The sequence below is a fragment of the Balaenoptera physalus genome (assembly GCF_965194825.1).
Source record: "Balaenoptera physalus genome assembly, chromosome: 2".
Classification (NCBI taxonomy): domain Eukaryota; kingdom Metazoa; phylum Chordata; class Mammalia; order Artiodactyla; family Balaenopteridae; genus Balaenoptera; species Balaenoptera physalus.
In genome coordinates, this window is record NC_138883.1 from 82,366,748 (window position 1) to 82,384,733 (window position 17,986).

General features: G+C 40.2%; 1 long non-coding RNA gene across 1 annotated transcript; it reads right to left on the bottom strand.

The window, feature by feature from the left end:
* Window positions 1-4,593: 4,593 nt before the first annotated feature.
* LOC309651107 lies at window positions 4,594-8,116 on the bottom strand. Its single transcript, XR_014257929.1, has 2 exons — window positions 6,267-8,116; window positions 4,594-5,813 (listed from the first exon to the last, which is right to left on the bottom strand). It is a non-coding gene; the product is annotated as an uncharacterized lncRNA (long non-coding RNA).
* Window positions 8,117-17,986: the final 9,870 nt, after the last annotated feature.

Below are 17,986 nucleotides of genomic sequence, written 5' to 3' on the forward strand. Positions count from 1 at the left end.
TTTTTCTCCTTCATCACCTTAAGTATATCCTGCCACTCCCTTCTGGCTTGCAGAGTTTCTGCTGAAAGATCAGCTGTTAACCTTATGGGGATTCCCTTGTGTGTTATTTGTTGTTTTTCCCTTGCTGCTTTTAATATGTTTTCTTTATATTTAATTTTTGATAGTTTGATTAATATGTGTCTTGGCATGTTTCTCCTTGGATTTATCCTGTATGAGACTCTCTGTGCTTCCAGGATTTGATTAACTATTTCCTTTCCCATAATAGGGAAGTTTTCAACTATAATCTCTTCAAATATTTCTCAGTCCCTTTCTTTTTCTCTTCTTCTTCTGGGACCCCTATAATTCGAATGTTGGTGCATTTAATGTTGTCCCAGAGGTCTCTGAGACTGTCCTCAGTTCTTTTCATTCTTTTTTCTTTATTCTGCTCTGCAGTAGTTATTTCCACTATTTTATCTTCCAGGTAACTTATCCGTTCTTCTGCCTCAGTTATTCTGCTATTGATCCCTTCTAGAGTATTTTTAATTTCATTTATTGTGTTTTTCATCATTGCTTGGTTCTTCTTTAGTTCTTCTACGTCCTTGTTAAATGTTTCTTGCATTTTTGTCTATTCTATTTCCAAGATTTTGGATCATCTTCACTATCATTATTCTGAATTCTTTTTCAGGTAGACTGCCTATTTCCTCTTCATTTGTTAGGTCTGGTGTGTTTTGACCCTGCTCCTTCATCTGCTGTGTGTTTTTCTGTCTTCTCATTTTGCTTATCTTACTGTGTTTGGGGTCTCCTTTTCACAGGCTGCAGGTTCGTAGTTCCCGTTGTTTTTGGTATCTGTCCCCAGTGGCTAAGGTTGGTTCAGTGGGTTGTGTAGGCTTCCTGGTGGAGGGGACTAGTGCCTGTGTTCTGGTGGATGAAGCTGGATCTTGTCTTTCTGGTGGGCACATCCACATCTGGTGGTGTGTTTTGGGGTGTCTGTGGCCTTATTATGATATTAGGCAGCCTCTCTGCTAATGGATGGGGCTGTGTTCCTGTCTTGCTAGTTGTTTGGCATAGGGTGTCCAGCACTGTAGCTTGCTGGTCGTTGAGTGAAGCTGGGTCTTGATGTTGAGATGGAGATCTCTGAGAGATTTTCACCGTTTGGTATTATGTGGAGCTGGGAGGTCTCTTGTGGACCAGTGTCCTGAAGTTGGCTCTCCCACCTCAGAGGCACAGCCCTGATGCCCAGCTGGAGCACCAAGAGCCTTTCATCCACACGGCTCAGTATAAAAGGGAGAAAAAATAGAAAGAAAGAAAGAAAGAGGATAGAATAAAATAAAATAAAAAATAAAGCTATTATAATAAAAAATAAGAAAAAAATTGTTAAGAAAATTTTTTTTAATTTTTAAAAATAAATTTATTAATTTTTTATAATAATAAAACAAGAAAAAATTCTTTTTAATTTTTTAAAATAGAAAATAAGGAAAAAATTATTAAGAAAAAATTTATTAACAAAAAAAATTTTTTAAGTAAAAAAAAACAAAAACAGAAAAACGGACGGACCCAACCCTAGGACAAATGGTGAAGGCAAAGCTATACAGACAAAATCTCACCCAGAAGCATACACATATACACTCACAAAAAAAGGAAAAGGGGAAAAATTAATATATCCTGCTCCCAAAGTCCACCTCCTGAATTTGGGATGATTCGTTGTCTATTCAGGTATTCAACAGATGCAGGTACATCAAGTTGTTTGTGGAGCTTTAATCCGCTGCTTCTGAGGCTGCTGGGAGAGATTTCCCTTTCTCTTCTTTGTTCATACTGCTCCTGGGGTTCAGCTTTGAATTTGGACCCGCCTCTGTGTGTAGGTTGCCTGAGGGCGTCTGTTCTTCGCTCACACAGGACAGGGTTAAAGGAGCAGCTGCTTCCGGGGCTCTGGCTCACTCAGGCCGCGGGGAGGGAGGGGTACGGATGCGGGGCGAGCCTGTGGCGGCAGAGGCCAGCGTGACGTTGCAGCAGCCTGAGGCACGCCATGTGTTCTCCCGGGGAAGTTGTCCCTGGATCACGGGACCCTGGCGGTGGCGGGTTGCACAGGCTCCTGGGAGGGGCGGTGTGGATAGTGACCAGTGCTTGCACACAGGCTTCTTGGTGGCAGCAGCAGCAGCCTTAGCGTCTTATGCTCGTCTCTGGGGCCTGCGCTGATCGCCGCGGCTCGCATCTGTCTCTGGAGCTCGTTTAGGCGGTGCTCTGAATCCCCTCTCCTTGCGCACCGCGAAACAAAGAGGCAAGAAAAAGTCTCTTGCCTCTTCGGCAGCTGCAGACCTTTTCCCGGACTCCCTCCCGGATAGCTGTGGTGCGCTAACCACTTCAGCCAACCCCAGTCCTCTCCCTGGGATCCGATGGAAGCCCAAGCCTCAGCTCCCAGGCCCCGCCCACCCTGGCGGGTGAGCAGACAAGCCTCTCCGGCTGGTGAGTGCTGATCGGCACCAGTCCTCTGTGCGAGAATCTCTCCGCTTTGCCCTCCGCACCCCTGTGGCTGCGCTCTCCTCCGTGGCTCCGAAGCTTCCCCCCTCCGCCACCCGCAGTCTCCGCCCGCGAAGGGGCTTCTAGTGTGTGGAAACCTTTCCTCCTTCACAGCTCCCTCCCACTGGTGCAGGTCCCGTCCCTATTCTTTTGTCTCTGTTATTTCTTTTTTCTTTTGCCCTGCCTAGGTACGTGGGGAGTTTCTTGCCTTTTGGGAGGTCTGACGTCTTCTGCCAGCATTCAGTGGGTGTTCTGTAGGAGCAGTTCCACGTGTAGATGTATTTCTAATGTATCTGTGGGAAGGAAGGTGATCTCTGCGTCTTACTCTTCCGCCATCTTGCCCAGACCCCCTCTGTTTCTTCTTGATTCAGTTTTGATGGGCTGTATGTTTCTCAGAAGTTGTCCATTTCTTCTAGGTTGTCAGATTTTTTGGCATATAGTTGTTCATAGTATTCTCTTATGGTTTTTTAGTATTGCTGTGGTATCGGTTGAGATTTCTCCTTTTTCATTTCTTATTTTGTTTGTTTGGGTTTCCTCTCTTTTCTTTTCTTCTTGGTGAACCTGGCCAGAGGTTTGTCAATTTTGTTTACTCTTTCAAAGAACCAGCTCTTGGTTTTATTGATTTTCTTTCTATTGTTTTCTAATCTCTATTTTATATATTTCCTCCCTGATCTTTATTATTATTTTTTCCTTTTTCTGACTTTAGGTTTTGTTTGTTCCTCATTTTGTAATTCTTTTAGGTGGTATGTTAGGTTGTTTATTTGAGATTTTTCTTGTTTTTTGAGGAAGGCCTGTATTGCTATGAACATCCCTCGAAGACCTGCTTTTGCTGTATCACATAGATTTTGTATGGTTGTGTCTTCATTGTCATTTTTATCAAGGTATTTTTAAATTTTCTTTTTGATTTCCTTGTTAACCCATCGGTCTTTTAGTAGCACGTCGTTTAGGCTCTATGTCATCATTTTTTTCTCATTTCTTTTCCTGTGGTTGATTTCTAGTTTCATGCCCTTGTGGTCAGAGAAGGTGCTTGAAATAATTTCTATACTCTTAAATTTGTTGAGGTTAGTCTTGTGCCCTAGTATGTGGTCAATCCTAGAGAATGTTCAATGTGCACTTGAAAAGAATGTGTATTCTGGGCTTTTTGGATGTAATGTCCTGAAAATATCAATTAAGTCTAACTGTTCCATTGTATCATTTAGGATCTTTTGCCTTACTGATTTTCTGTCTAGAAGATCTACCCATTGACTTGAGTGGGGTGTTAAAGTTTCCTACTATTATTGTATTCCCATCAATTTCTCCCTTTATGTCTGTTAGCATTTGTTTTATGTATTTGGGTGCCCCTATATTAGGTGCATATATGTTGATGGGTGTAAAATCCTCTTGTATTGATCCTTTTATGCCGCAGACCGGCTGCAGAAAGCTAGAAGTTCCTGGCGGTGAGGGGTAAGGAACTGAAAAGCACCAGTATGGGGTCAGAAGGGCCAAGACAACTGATGGTTGCAAGGCAAGTTTATTCAAAGAGCATGAATGTATATATAGGTTTAGTACGGAACGAATACTAAACAACAAATCAGTAAACCTTGTATTTCCACATAGTTCTGTCGCCACTATCTATGCACCACTATCTATGCACCACTATCTATGCACCACTATCTATGCACCACTATCTATGCACCACTATCTATGCGTCAGCATGCCTTATGGGCCATTCTTTGGAGATGCAGACTTCCCCCTCAGGGCAGCACGTCCTTCTTCTGGGGAACAACCAGGGGCTCTTAGATTCAGAGCAGGCACCTGGAACGAAACTGGCTGCAAGCCATTTTCCTTTTTTACGCTCAATACCACAGCGTCAGGAGTGCATACCAAGAAAGAGACAAGCAGTTCTCCGGAAAGCAGAAAGCTGAATAAGCTTACAGCTTGGGGGCCACCACATTTCCCCCTTTTTTATTATTTTTTAAAGCTTGATAATGTAGTTTTAAGCCATGAACATCCTGACGCAAGACAGCGAAGCGCCCCATTACAAATCTAACAACACAAGGTAATAAACCGATCACCAATAAAAGTAGTACACCAATTGATATCAGGCCTGAGAGCCCTCCATGAATCCATTGTATCGGATTTAGCCCTTGTAGTTGATCTAATAATCCTTGAATCAAATTCTGGGGTCCATCTTCGTCCAGGTGGGCCTCTTGAATAGCTTGTATTTCGGCATTTAACTTTTGAATATCAAGGCTAATGTGTCCATCAGTCCATACACTTAATATATGCATTTTTACTTTTTCCCAATCCCATTGTGAATCATTATATAAATGTTGAGTTACACAAATCCAGGTATATTTGGCATGACAAATCAAACGCATTTTTAATTTTAAAGCCATAACTTGATCCCCTATTCCTATTAGAACATTTTTTAATTCATCTACTTCCGTTTTTAGTTGGGTATCAATATGACTTTGCAGGGCTAATGCTACACTAGTATTTTTAGATAACTGATTAACATAATGAGCCTGGTGAATAGTTTGTGAAAGAGCAATCCCAGCAGTGGCCGCAGTAGCAGTTAAAGCTGCTAAGGCTAGGATTGCACATATTAGAACACCTATAAATCTCTTTGGTCGTTTTAATGCTTCAGTCAATTCCAGCCAGGCTTGCATGCCAGTGTTATGATACCATGGTTCAGACAAATTAACAGGTAACATTATATAAGAAGGTTGCTTCATAATCATAACAGATGTAGATCCTTTAACGGGCAAAACACAACTACTAAAGATACAATTAACACAAGTAATATTATAACCTATAGGATTCATAGTGTTTTCTACAATTAAATCTCCAATCAATAAAGCATAAGGAGGAGCGACGCAAGTAATCACCGGTCTATAAGAAAAGGATAAGGCAAGTTTCCAGAATTCCCATTGCTTGTAAAAAACAAGGCTGTTATTATTAACGGGGACAGAAGAAACTAGTATGGTGCCATTATCATAATCTAAAGTACACCAGACAGAGGCTTTAGTCCATGTATCATTACAAACAGGAAAATCAAACTGCGGGAATTCAGAAGCCATAAAAGCAGGAAATTGTAGTCCTGTGACAGTCTTTACGACCGTAATTTGATGTCCAGCTAATAACGTCCCTTGATTACCTATGGTAGTTTCAATACACAAATAATGTCCAGTATCTTCAATCCTCAAGCGATATATGCATAGAGAATGATCCAACGAAGTATTAGAAGCAAGCTTAGTTACTCTAGCATTCATGTGAATGGGAACGTTATCCTTATACCAAAATACAAAGGTGGATAAATCTTCTCGTCTAGAAACAGTCTGTTTGCAAGGAAGACAAATATTAGATCCCACAGCTTTATAATTTTTACGTAAATGAGTAAAAAATTGAGAATTTACAGTGGTTTGGTAAGAAATAGCATGTTCTAAAGCAACAGCCTTAACACAACCCGAATTGGTACTCATAGGACTTAAACAAACAGGGGGAGTATTAAACCAATTAGAGTAATTAACAGAAGTATTAGTAATAGGCAAATTTCCTAGCACTCTTCCAAAAGTAGAATCATTATAGAAAATTGGAAGGTCAGCTTCAGACCATGTAACAGGTTGTAATAAAGGAGGATCGGGTACATAAGCCCAATAAGATTTAGCCTCTATAGGTGGGGCTGCCAATACAGCTATCATGGCTAAAAAAAAAAGGTAAGAGGAGAGCGAGGATGAGCACTCTCCTCCATAATCCTACGTGCTTGAAATACTAAACATTGCAATTGATACCAAGTAATTTGATTTCGATCTCCCCTCGCCTCCCTGACAAGTTGTCTCCTACTCCGTCGCCGCATTCTTCTCGTCCGCCGGGGGAACCGGTTGGGGTGTGCTGTGGTCGATTGCGAGAGCCTCAGGCGACGCATTCTTCGAGTCAGGATGTTTATTGGTGATGGCATGATAATGTCGAACCAAGCGCTCCGGGAGCCACCTAGGAGAGTCTGCTTCCCTAGGGAAAACACAAACATGGCCTCGGCCCCATACTAAAACAGGGTCTGGTCCATGCCAAAGGTTAGTCATGGGATCTTTCCATTTAACAAGCGCTTTTTCAGGAGGGGTTCCAGAAAGACCTGTAAACAATCGTTCGTAAGGCGTGTGACTAAATGCATCTAAAGTTAAAAAATTTAAAATAAATAAAGCATGATTAAGCATAATCTGAGGAGATCTATCATATTCCCCCTTTTTTATTTTTTGTAATGTAATTTTTAATTGTTGGTTGGCACGTTCTACAATACCTTGACCCTGAGGATTGTAGGGAATGCCTGTTTTATGTGAAATATGGAAAGTTGCACAAAAATTGGCAAAAGCTTTACTCGTATATCCTGGAGCATTATCTGTTTTTAAAGCTTTAGGAATTCCCATAGATGCAAAACAATGAAATAAATGAGTAATTACATATTTAGTAGATTCCCCAGCCAAAGGCGTAGCACATATAAAATTAGAGTAAGTATCAACAGTTACATGAACAAATTGTAATTTACCAAAAGAGGGAATATGAGTAACATCCATTTGCCAAAGATGATGAGGGAGTAAACCCCGAGGATTGACTCCAAATTGTGGAACAGGAAGGTGGGGTAAACATTTAGAGCAGGACTTAACAATGTATCGGGCTGTTTCTCTAGAAATAGAGAATTGTTTTTGAAGCATAGCAGCAGATTGATGATGTAAATTATGTGATTGAGTAGCAAGATCCTGAGGTTGAGATAAACTTAAGCCTATAATCTTTGTATTTTCGTCAGCCAATTGATTTCCCAAAGACAATGGGCCAGGGAGACCTGAATGGGCTCGAATATGTAATATGGCTACAGGAAAGTCATGCTGACGAATAATCTTTTGTAGTTGAAAGAAAGTCTGAAACAATTGAGAATCAACAGTATTGCCAATTATAGCAGTTTCTATGTTACGCAAAATAGTAACCAAATAATGGCTATCCGTATAGAGATTAAAAGAACAATGTGAAAAGATTTGAAAAGCCAAGGAAATCGCATGTAATTCAACTCGTTGGGCAGAGGTATGATCTGTTTGTTCTTTATGAAGTAAGTCATCAGAAATAACAACAGCGATGCCATTGGCAGAACCATCAGTAAAAACATTTGGGGCATTGAGAATAGGAGTTGAACAGATAGTTTTAGGAAAAATAAATAGATGTTGAGTAGCAAAATGAAGGAGCTTATTAGAAGGATAATGATTATCAATAATTCCTGAATATCCAGCAAAAGCAAGAGCCCAAAAATCAGAGACAAATAATAGCCAAGAATATTGATAAGTAGTATAAGGTATAATAATAGAATTTGGTTCATATCCTACCAACTGAATATTTCTTCTACGACCCAATTGAACAAGGGTTGCTATTAACTCATAATAAGGTGTAATGACTTTATTAGGCGTATTTTTCATATGAATCCATTCAAGAATTCCTGTTTCTTGCCATAATAAGGCGGTAGGGGTATGTGACGTAGCACAGATTATTAATAGTATAGGTAAAGAAGGCTCAATTCTAGTTAGCTGAGCAGATTGTATTGCTTTGTTTACAAGCTTGAGTGCTTGTTGAGCTTCAGAAGTTAAAATACGAGGGGAAGAAGGATCAGAACTTCCCTTTAGGATATTAAAAAGAGGCTGTAATTGACCCGTAGTTAATTTTAAAGAAGGTCGCAGCCAATTAATATCTCCTAATAACTTCTGAAAATCATTTAAAGTTTTAAGAACGTCAGTCCGTATCTCTATCTTCTGAGGTGTAATATTATAATTTGTGATATACTTACCAAGATATGAGAAAGGTGGGTTCATCTGTACTTTGTCAGCAGCAATGACTAGTCCTGATCGTGACAAATGACTTTGAAGGGAATTATAAGCCTTAAGTAAAATATGTTTATCAGAATAAGCAAGTAATAAGTCATCCATATAATGAATAAAATATATCTGAGGGAACTGTTTACGAACAGGGGCAATAACTTGAGCTACAAACTGTTGACATAAAGTAGGACTATTAGCCATACCCTGAGGCAGCATTTTCCATTGATAACGTTGCATAGGTTCTATAAAATTTAAAGAGGGTAAGCTAAAAGCAAATCGCAACTTATCAGCCGGAAATAGAGGAATAGTAAAAAAGCAATCCTTAAGATCAATAATAATAATCATATAATTTTTAGGTATGGCTGCAGGAGAAGGCAAACCTGGTTGCAGAGCTCCCATAATTACCATAGTTTGATTAACAGCACGTAAATCTTGTAATAAACGATATTTTCCCGATTTTTTCTTTATAACAAATATAGGAGTATTCCAAGGGCTATTAGACTTTTCTAGTCTGCCCAAAGCAAGCTGTTCATTAATTATATTATGGGCCGCCATTAATTTCTCCTTAGAAAGGGGCCATTGGTCCACCCAGACAGGATTATCAGAAATCCAAGTTATAGGGTCAGCATGTGGTGGAGGAGAATCCAAGGCCCCTAGAAAAAACCCAAGCCTGTTTTATCCCGTTTATTATCAGTCTGTAAGGGTAATTTATTTCCCTGTTGATTTTTTCCCAAACCATTCCTAGGATCATACCCTTGATTTAACAACATATTAGTTACAGTAGGGTTGGGACTAAGCAATAGGATTCCCATTTGTTGTAATATATCTCTTCCCCAAAGGTTAACTGGCAATCCGGGCAATACGTAGGGTTTGAATATTCCTTGATTACCTTCAGCATCCTGCCAATGTAGGTATTGCGAACTTTGTTGTGGAGAATTAGATTGGCCAATACCTTGCAACTGTGTAATGGTTTGGTGCACGGGCCAATTTTTTGGCCAATGTATAAACGAAATAACAGAAACATCAGCACCAGTATCTAATAACCCAGAAAAAGGCCTTCCATTTATTTTTAATACCAATTGTGGTCTTTCCCTACCAATTTGTTGAATCCAGTAAACTGCATCAGAGGAACCGAAAGCCCCAGTTCCTCTTTTGTTATGTTGTAAAATTTTTCCTTCTGGTATGTATGGAATTAATAGAAGCTGAGCTATTCGCATACCAGGCATGATAAGAAAAGATCCTTTTGATGTTTGAACCATAACCTTTAATTCCCCTTCATAATCAGCATCAATCACCCCAGGAATAATAGTTAAGCCTTTCATAGACATACTACTTCTTCCAAGGATTATACCAACTGTTCCCTGGGGTAAAGGCCCAAAAGTTCCCGTAGGAAGGGCTTGGGGTCCCATATCCGAGGTTAATAAGAATTGGGTGGAGGCACAGAGGTCCAGTCCTGCACTATTTGGCGTGGCCCTTTGAAGGGAGGAGATTCCATTCCCTGAGGAACAAAGGTCTGAGCTGGAGGCGGTGGAGCAGGGTGTGGGGGGATTATTGACATTGCTCCAATTGTTTGATGGGGCCGGAGCAGGCCCCTCCGGAAGTTTCCCGACAAGGGAGTTCCATCTTTATGAGTCACTGATCGGCATTCTTTAGCCCAATGCCGTCCTCTTTGGCATCGGGGACAAATTGTGGGAGGAGGAGATTTACCTTGAGGCACAGAATTTACGACAGGCATATTAGGAGTATCAACAGTACAATTTTTTGCAAAATGACCTGGCTTCCCACATTTAAAACAGTTTTTACTTTTAGCATTTGGCCCAAATCCTGCCTTAGTTAGGGCTGCAGCTATAGCTGCTCCCTGTAAGTAAGATGATCCAATATCAGAACAAACTCGAATATAATCCTCTAAATTTCCTTTCCTTTTCCATGGACGTAGAGCTGCTTGACAAATATTATTAGCATTTTCGAAAGCCAATTGTTTGACGATAATTGCTCCAGAAGGACCATCAGAAATAATTCTATTAACAGCCTGTAATAATCTAGCCACAAAATCAGCATAAGGTTCATCTGCCCCTTGCCTTATTTTAGCAAGGTCTTCAGTCCTAGTGGAGGCAGGTAAATGTTTCCATGCATGTAGAGCTATATGATTGATCTGAGCATAAGCCACAAAAGGGAAAGCTAATTGATCCTGTAATAACTGATGTTGTCCTTCCCCAATCAACATCTCATAATTTACTAGCACATTATGTGCAGTATTTCTTTCAGCTTGTTCAGCAGCCTTTTCATAATATTCTGATTTCCAAAGTAAATAGTCGCCACCAGTGAGACAAGCACGAGCAATAGATTTCCAGTCTGCTGGAGGCAATGCTTCTGTTGCAATAGTATCCAACATAGTAATAGTGAAAGGGGCTATAGGCCCATATTGTGCACAGGCTGCTTTTAAATCTTTCAAAACCTTAAAGGAGAGAGGCTGATATTCCCGATTATTTTGTTGTGGATTTTGAGGATTGGGTCGTTCCACCACCGGGCAGCAGAATAAAGGATCCTCCCCTCTATTAAGAGCTCCCCGTACTGCTTGTTGTAAAGGACTAAGCTTAGGAGGGATAGGGACAGAGACATGTAATTGCTGTAACCGCGGAAGAATATTTTCATCAGGATATTTTTCAGCCTCATATTTGGTTTCTTCACCCGCTAAATCAAAAGAAAAGTCATCATCATCAAGTGAATTAACACTGTTTATCCTCGGTGGCAACGGAGGAGCAGTAGCTACTGCAGCAATATGTTCTACAGATTTAGCTGTTAATTTTGGAACTGAATCATAAATTGGATTAAAACAATCTCTTATTAAATTCCACAAGCTAAAAATGGAAACTGAAACAGAAGATGGTCCATGAGCTTCATGATATTTAGATAACTCATCTCCTACACGAGTCCAAATTGCTAAGTCCACTGATCCTCCTTCAGGGAACCAAGGACAAGCATCATATACTATTTGCAAAAATTCCAAGAGTTGTGAGGTAGTTACCTTAGTTCCACGGGCTTTTAACATTGAAAGCAAAACCTGAGCAAATAAATCACGCTCCTTAGAGCCCTTTTGTCCCATATTATTTTACTTCTGACTCTTTCTCGAGTTACCGTCCTAAAAACGAAATTATTTCTTGTGGCCACACTATCTCACTCGAGAGTTCTACTTACCTGAAATCTTCCGAAATGCCTCACGCACTCAGGTCCCTGTGCGGGCGCCACTTGCCGCAGACCGGCTGCAGAAAGCTAGAAGTTCCTGGCGGTGAGGGGTAAGGAACTGAAAAGCACCAGTATGGGGTCAGAAGGGCCAAGACAACTGATGGTTGCAAGGCAAGTTTATTCAAAGAGCATGAATGTATATATAGGTTTAGTACGGAACGAATACTAAACAACAAATCAGTAAACCTTGTATTTCCACATAGTTCTGTCGCCACTATCTATGCACCACTATCTATGCACCACTATCTATGCACCACTATCTATGCACCACTATCTATGCACCACTATCTATGCGTCAGCATGCCTTATGGGCCATTCTTTGGAGATGCAGACTTCCCCCTCAGGGCAGCACGTCCTTCTTCTGGGGAACAACCAGGGGCTCTTAGATTCAGAGCAGGCACCTGGAACGAAACTGGCTGCAAGCCATTTTCCTTTTTTACGCTCAATACCACAGCGTCAGGAGTGCATACCAAGAAAGAGACAAGCAGTTCTCCGGAAAGCAGAAAGCTGAATAAGCTTACAGCTTGGGGGCCACCACACTTTTACCATTACATAATGTCCTTCTTTATCTTTCTTTATGGCCTTTGTTTTAAAGTCTATTTTTGTCTGGTATGAGTATTGCAACTTTGCTTTCTTGTCATTTCCGTTTGCATGAAATATCTTTTTCCATCCCCTCACTTTCAATCTATGTGTGTCCTTTGCCCTAAGATGGATCTCTTGTAGGCAGCATATTGTAGGCTCTTGATTTTTTTATCCTCTCTGCCACTCTATGTCTTTTAAAAAAAATATAAATTTATTTATTTTATTGTATTTATTTTATTTTTGGCTGCGTAGGGTCTTCGTTGCTGCACGCGGTCTTTTCTCTGGTTGCAGTGAGCGGGGGCTACTCTTCATTGCGGTGCACAGGCTTCTCATTGTGGTGGCTTCTCTTGTTGGGAGCACGGGCTCTAGGCATGCGGGCTTCAGCTGTTGTGGCAGGTGGGCTCAGTAGTTGTGGCTCATGGGCTCTAGAGTGCAGGCTCAGTAGTTGTGGCACACAGGCTTAGTTGCTCCGTGGCATGTGGGATCTTCCTGGACCAGGGCTCGAACCCATGTCTCCCGCATTGGCCGGTGGATTCTTAACCACTGCCCCACCAGGGAAGTCCCCACTCTATGTCTTTTGATTGGAGTATTCAGTCCACTGACATTTAAGGTAATTATTGATACATATGTATTTATTGCCATTTTAAACATTGTTTTCCAGATGATTTGATGTTTCTTCTTTGGTCCTTTTTCTTTTTGTGATTTGATGATTTCCTTCTATTTTATGCTTGTGTTCTCTTATTTTTGGACTTTGTGAATCTACTGTATGTTTTTGATTTGTGGTTGCCCTGTTTTTCAAGTATGTTAACCCCTTCCTATATCTGCTTGCTTTAGACTGATAGTAATATAGGCTCAGGTACATTCTAAAAAAAAGATTCTACATTTTCTTACTCTCCTTCCCCACTTTTATGATTTTGATGTCCTATTTCAGTTCTTCATGTTTGTCCTTTTGCTGTTCCTTATGTTTATCATCACTTTCATAGTTTTTCTTTTCTTTCTTTCCGATCTGTTTACTAGCTAATTTAAGTGATTTACGTTCCAATTATGATTTCCTCCTTCCTGTATCTTCTTGCTTCTTTACTATTTAGAGAACACTTTCAATATTTCTTTTAGGATAGGTTTAGTATTGCTGTATTCTTTTCATTTTTGCTTGTCTGAGAAATTCTTTATTTCGCCTCCTATTCTAAATGGTAATCTTGCTGGGTAGAGTATTCTAGGTTGAAGTTTTTTTTTCCTTTCAAGACTTTGAGTATGTTTTGCCACTCCCTTCTTGCCTGTAAAGAAATCAGCTGATAGCCTTATGGGGGTTCCCTTGTAATTAACTCTTTGTTTTTTTCTTGCTGCCTTCAGAATCCTCTTTAACTTTTGCCATTTTTATTATAATATGTCTTGGTGTAGGTCTGTTTGGGTTCATCTTGTTTGGGACCCTTTGTGCCTCCTGTATCTGGATATCTGTTTCCTTCTTTAGATTTGGGAAGTTTTCAGCCATAATTTCTTCAAATACATTTTCAGTCCTCTTTTCTCTTTCTTCTCCTTTTGGAATCCCTATATGCATAGATTGACCCAGTTTATATTAGCCCATAGGTCTTTTATATTGCTTTCATTTTTTTAAATTTGGTTTCTGTCTGCCATTTTGATTGGGTAATTTCCATTATTCTTTCTTCCAGACCACTTATTCTTTCTTCTGCATTATTCATTCTACTATTCATTGCCTTTAGCTCAGTTATTGTCTTGGCAAATTAATTTTCTAATTTTTCTTGACTCCTCCTTAAAATTTCTAATTCCTTTTTACAGTAATCTGCTTTTCTGTTGATAGCCTTTCTTAATTCCTACAGTATTTTCATTACCTCCTTTTGAACACGGTGTCTATTAGACTGAAGAGGTCTGTTTCACTGTTTGTTCCTTCAGGGGAATTCTGTCGGTCTTTTAACTGGGAGTGGTTCCTCTGCTTCTTCACTTTGCTTATATTTCTCTAAGGAAAAACAATTATCTACTGTAGTCTTGGAGGCTATTTATATGTGGGAGTGGCCCTGTGTAGCTTGTGTGGGTATAATATTTTTTTGGTGTGAAGGCTGTTTCTGGTTTGAATGCTTGCCATCTCTTTCCTCAGTGCATGCTGGCTGTTATCCCCTTGATAGGGTGTGTGCAGGTGCGCAGCCCACACACACTCCCAGGAAGGTGGGGGCGGCAGTTGGCACCCTTTTGTGGGACCCTCAGCAGTGGCAGCGGTCTGCACCCACCTCTGGAGTCTGAGATGGTAGTGGCAGCTCACGCCCGCCCCTGAAGTTCATGTAGGCAGTGCCCTGCCACCTGAGAGCTTGAGTGGAGAGAGAAGCTCCTATGGCAGTCCCTCCCCTTTTTTCACAACCCCTCCCCAACAATGGCACCTTGCCTTTTTGGTGGGCCCAGGTTCCTTCCTGTATTCCCTGGGTTATGGTGCACCACACCCTTGCCCCCTCAGGCTGTCTCCACACAGCCAACCCCAGTCCTTTCCCCAGGTCTGACCTCCGAAGCCCGAGCCTCAGCCCCCAGCCCCCGCCCATCCCAGTGGAGGGGCATTTCAGGTTGGGGAGTGCCAGGTGGTGGCACCAATTGTGCAGGTCTCTCTCTGCTTTGCCCTCCGCAAAGCAAACCGGTTGCTGTGCTCTCCTCTGAGGCTCCAAAGCTTCCCCTTTGTCTCAGCTGATCTCCCTGTCAGTGAGGGGACTTACAGTGTGTGGAAACCTTTCCTCATCTTATTTCTGTTACAAAATTTTGTCAACAAGAAAAATGACTTGGTATGATAAAATTTTTATAAGTAATGAAATAGATATAAATGATAGAGTTTTTAGCTAATAGAAAAATTATATTTTAGGGTATGTCTACTTAAAAATAGTTTCCTCAAAACTTTTGGTAACTTAAACCTTAGAGTTTTGCTAAGTTAAATTAAATAATGGGAATTCATTGAATGTCTAGATAATTTTTAAATGAGATAAAATACTGAAACATTAATTGCTTAAGAAGTCTATTTTTATCTACTTTTGACCCCTTATTATAGAGAGACTAAATATGTTTGAGACTATTAATAAATATATTTTGTGCTTTATTGAAATATTGTACTAAAGTTATTAGCAATAATATTAAAAAAATGTATGTGTAAAAGTAGGATATATGTTGTCAGTAAGAGAAAGTATAAGGAATGGAAATGCATCTTGTTAAAGGAAAAGAAAATAATTTTGTACTAAGAGAGGCTGGAAAAAAAGAGAAAGAGGGAAAGCATAGGACAAAATCTGAAGGTAAAAAAAGAAGTTATAGAAAGTTTGTGGAAAAGAAACCCTAAGAAAAGAATTTTGTATGTGATCAGGACTGGCTAAGGTTGGAATGAATTTAATTAAGTAAATGAGTTTTAATATTAAATGTAAGGGTGGTACAAAACTAGAATCTGATTTTCTCTGTCTATTAAGAAAAAGTCTTCTTGGAATAATTATCTGGTTTTGATAAAACACTGTAAAGTTTCTTTAACCTTTTAAGGAATCTGTTGCAACTTTCTGTATTTGCCTTTGAAATCGTTTTCATTACCTTGGTTTAGAGAATAAGTATTGTTTTGCAGTGACCTATGACCCCATTTGAGTAACTGTTTTAAGACTTTTTTGGTATTTTTGACAAACTTCCTCCAAATCAAATTCTAATAAAGTCTTTTGACTTAAAACTTTGGATGTCCTCTCTCCTTACAAAAAAGAGAGACATTTAACTAATCATGTATATTTGATATGTTAAATTACATAAGAAGCATTATCAGATAAGAAGCAATGTTAAGCCTCCTTTATGTTGTGCCTGTACAGATATAAATGTTCCAGAATATTATGTGAAATTTCTAGAAGGCTTGTATGTCCTGAGGTAAAATGTTATCTGTCATCAAAATTGAAGCTCACACTAAGAGGACTGAACCCAAGTATCAGGGAAATGCCCAAACTGACTTTCATACAAAGGCAGAAACAATAAAAGAATCTGTAAAGAGTGTGACACATGTGGATAAAGCCCATTCCGCTTCTGCAAAAATTTGATCCCTCATTGCCAGACTTTTGCCATCCTGATGTCCTTGTAACATGGCAACAGTCTGCTCCTGAATCAGAGAATTTAAGATGAGTAAACAGGGCTTCCCTGGTGGCACAGTGGTTAAGAATCCGCCTGCCAATGCAGGAGACACAGGTTCGAGCCCTGGCCCGGGAAGATCCCACATGCCGTGGAGCAATTAAGCCCGTGTGCCACAACTACTGAGCCTGCGCTCTAGAGCCCACGAGCCACAACTACTGAGCCCGCGTGCCACAACTACTGAAGCCTGTGTGCCTAGAGCCCATGCTCTGCAACAAGAGAAGCCACTACAATGAGAAGCCCGCGCACCACAAGGAAGAGTAGCCCCCGCTTGCCGCAACTAGAGAAAGCCCGCATGCAGCAACGAAGACCCAACACAGCCAAAAATAAATAAATAAATAAATTTATTAAAAAAAAAAAAAGATGAGTAAACAACAGCTATAAAGGAAACAAACAGTCAGAGCAGTGGGAAACCCAAGATGGTCTCTTGGTTCTTCCCAGCTCCCTGGCAAACCTCCTTTTTCATGTGATGTGTGAAAGCCTCCTCTTGCCATGAGGCTGATGCCCTCACGATAGCAAAGAAACTATTTAAAAAATGTGTTTTCCCCTTGGGGTATACCTTTCACAATGTCTAGTGATGAAGACACCCACTTCACGAGGCAAATGATGAAAGTGTTAAGAAAAACCTTGTGGAGACATCCCTGGTGGTCCAGTGGTTAGGACTCTGCGCTTCCACTGCAGGGGGGTGTGGGTTTGTTCCGTGGTCAGGGAACTAAGATCCCACATGCCACGTGGTGCGGCCAAAAAAGAAAGAAAGAGAAAAACAAACCTTGCAAACCTCTTGAAATTATCACTGTCCTTATCACCTTCAATCATCAGGCAAGGTCAATGGAACTAATGGAAAAGCTGGACTCAAGCAGAACAAGAATTAATTACATGGGGGACTTACTTGGTGGTCCAGTGGTTAAGACTCCACGCTCCCAATGCAGGGGGCCCGGGGTTCGTTCCCTGGTCAGGGAACTAGATCTCGCATGCCACAACTAAAGATGCTGCATGCCGCAACTAAAGACCCACATGCTGCAATGAAGATCCTGCATGCTGCCACTAAGACCCGGTGCAGCCAAATAAACAAACAAACAAATATTTTAAAACAAACAAAAAAAATCCTTTAAAAAAGAATTAATTACATGGCAGGGGGGTGGTGGTGGTGGGATGAATTGGGAGATTGGGATTGACGTATATACACTAAGATGTATAAAATAGATAACTAATAACCTGCTGTATAAAAAACAAATAAAATTCAAAAATAAAATGAAAGAAGAATTACATAGGATTGAATGAACTGATAAATATGATTATAATTTTTTATCGTTTTGTCTAAAATACTACTGATTTTTTAATCATTTGTTTTCCAGATAAAATTTTAAAGACTTAAAACAATTTGGTAAATTAAACATTTTTTTTTAAACATCTTTATTGAAGTATAATTGCCGAAATTAAACATTTTTAAGCAGAATTGAAACACTTATCTTTTTCTCCCTATCCGATTTCTCCAGAATTCTCAAACTAAGCCCTTTTCCTGAAGCTAAATGACTTGATACAAACTTCAGAGAAATTGCCACAACAGCTCATATTTAAATAATCCTCATGCTTGTTTCTGTATGAGCCACTCAGAAAGTTTACTTGAACACCTGATGACATCATTAGAGACATTTCAAACTGCAAAAGATGCTTTGACCCTGACATCTAGAAATCTTGATTGA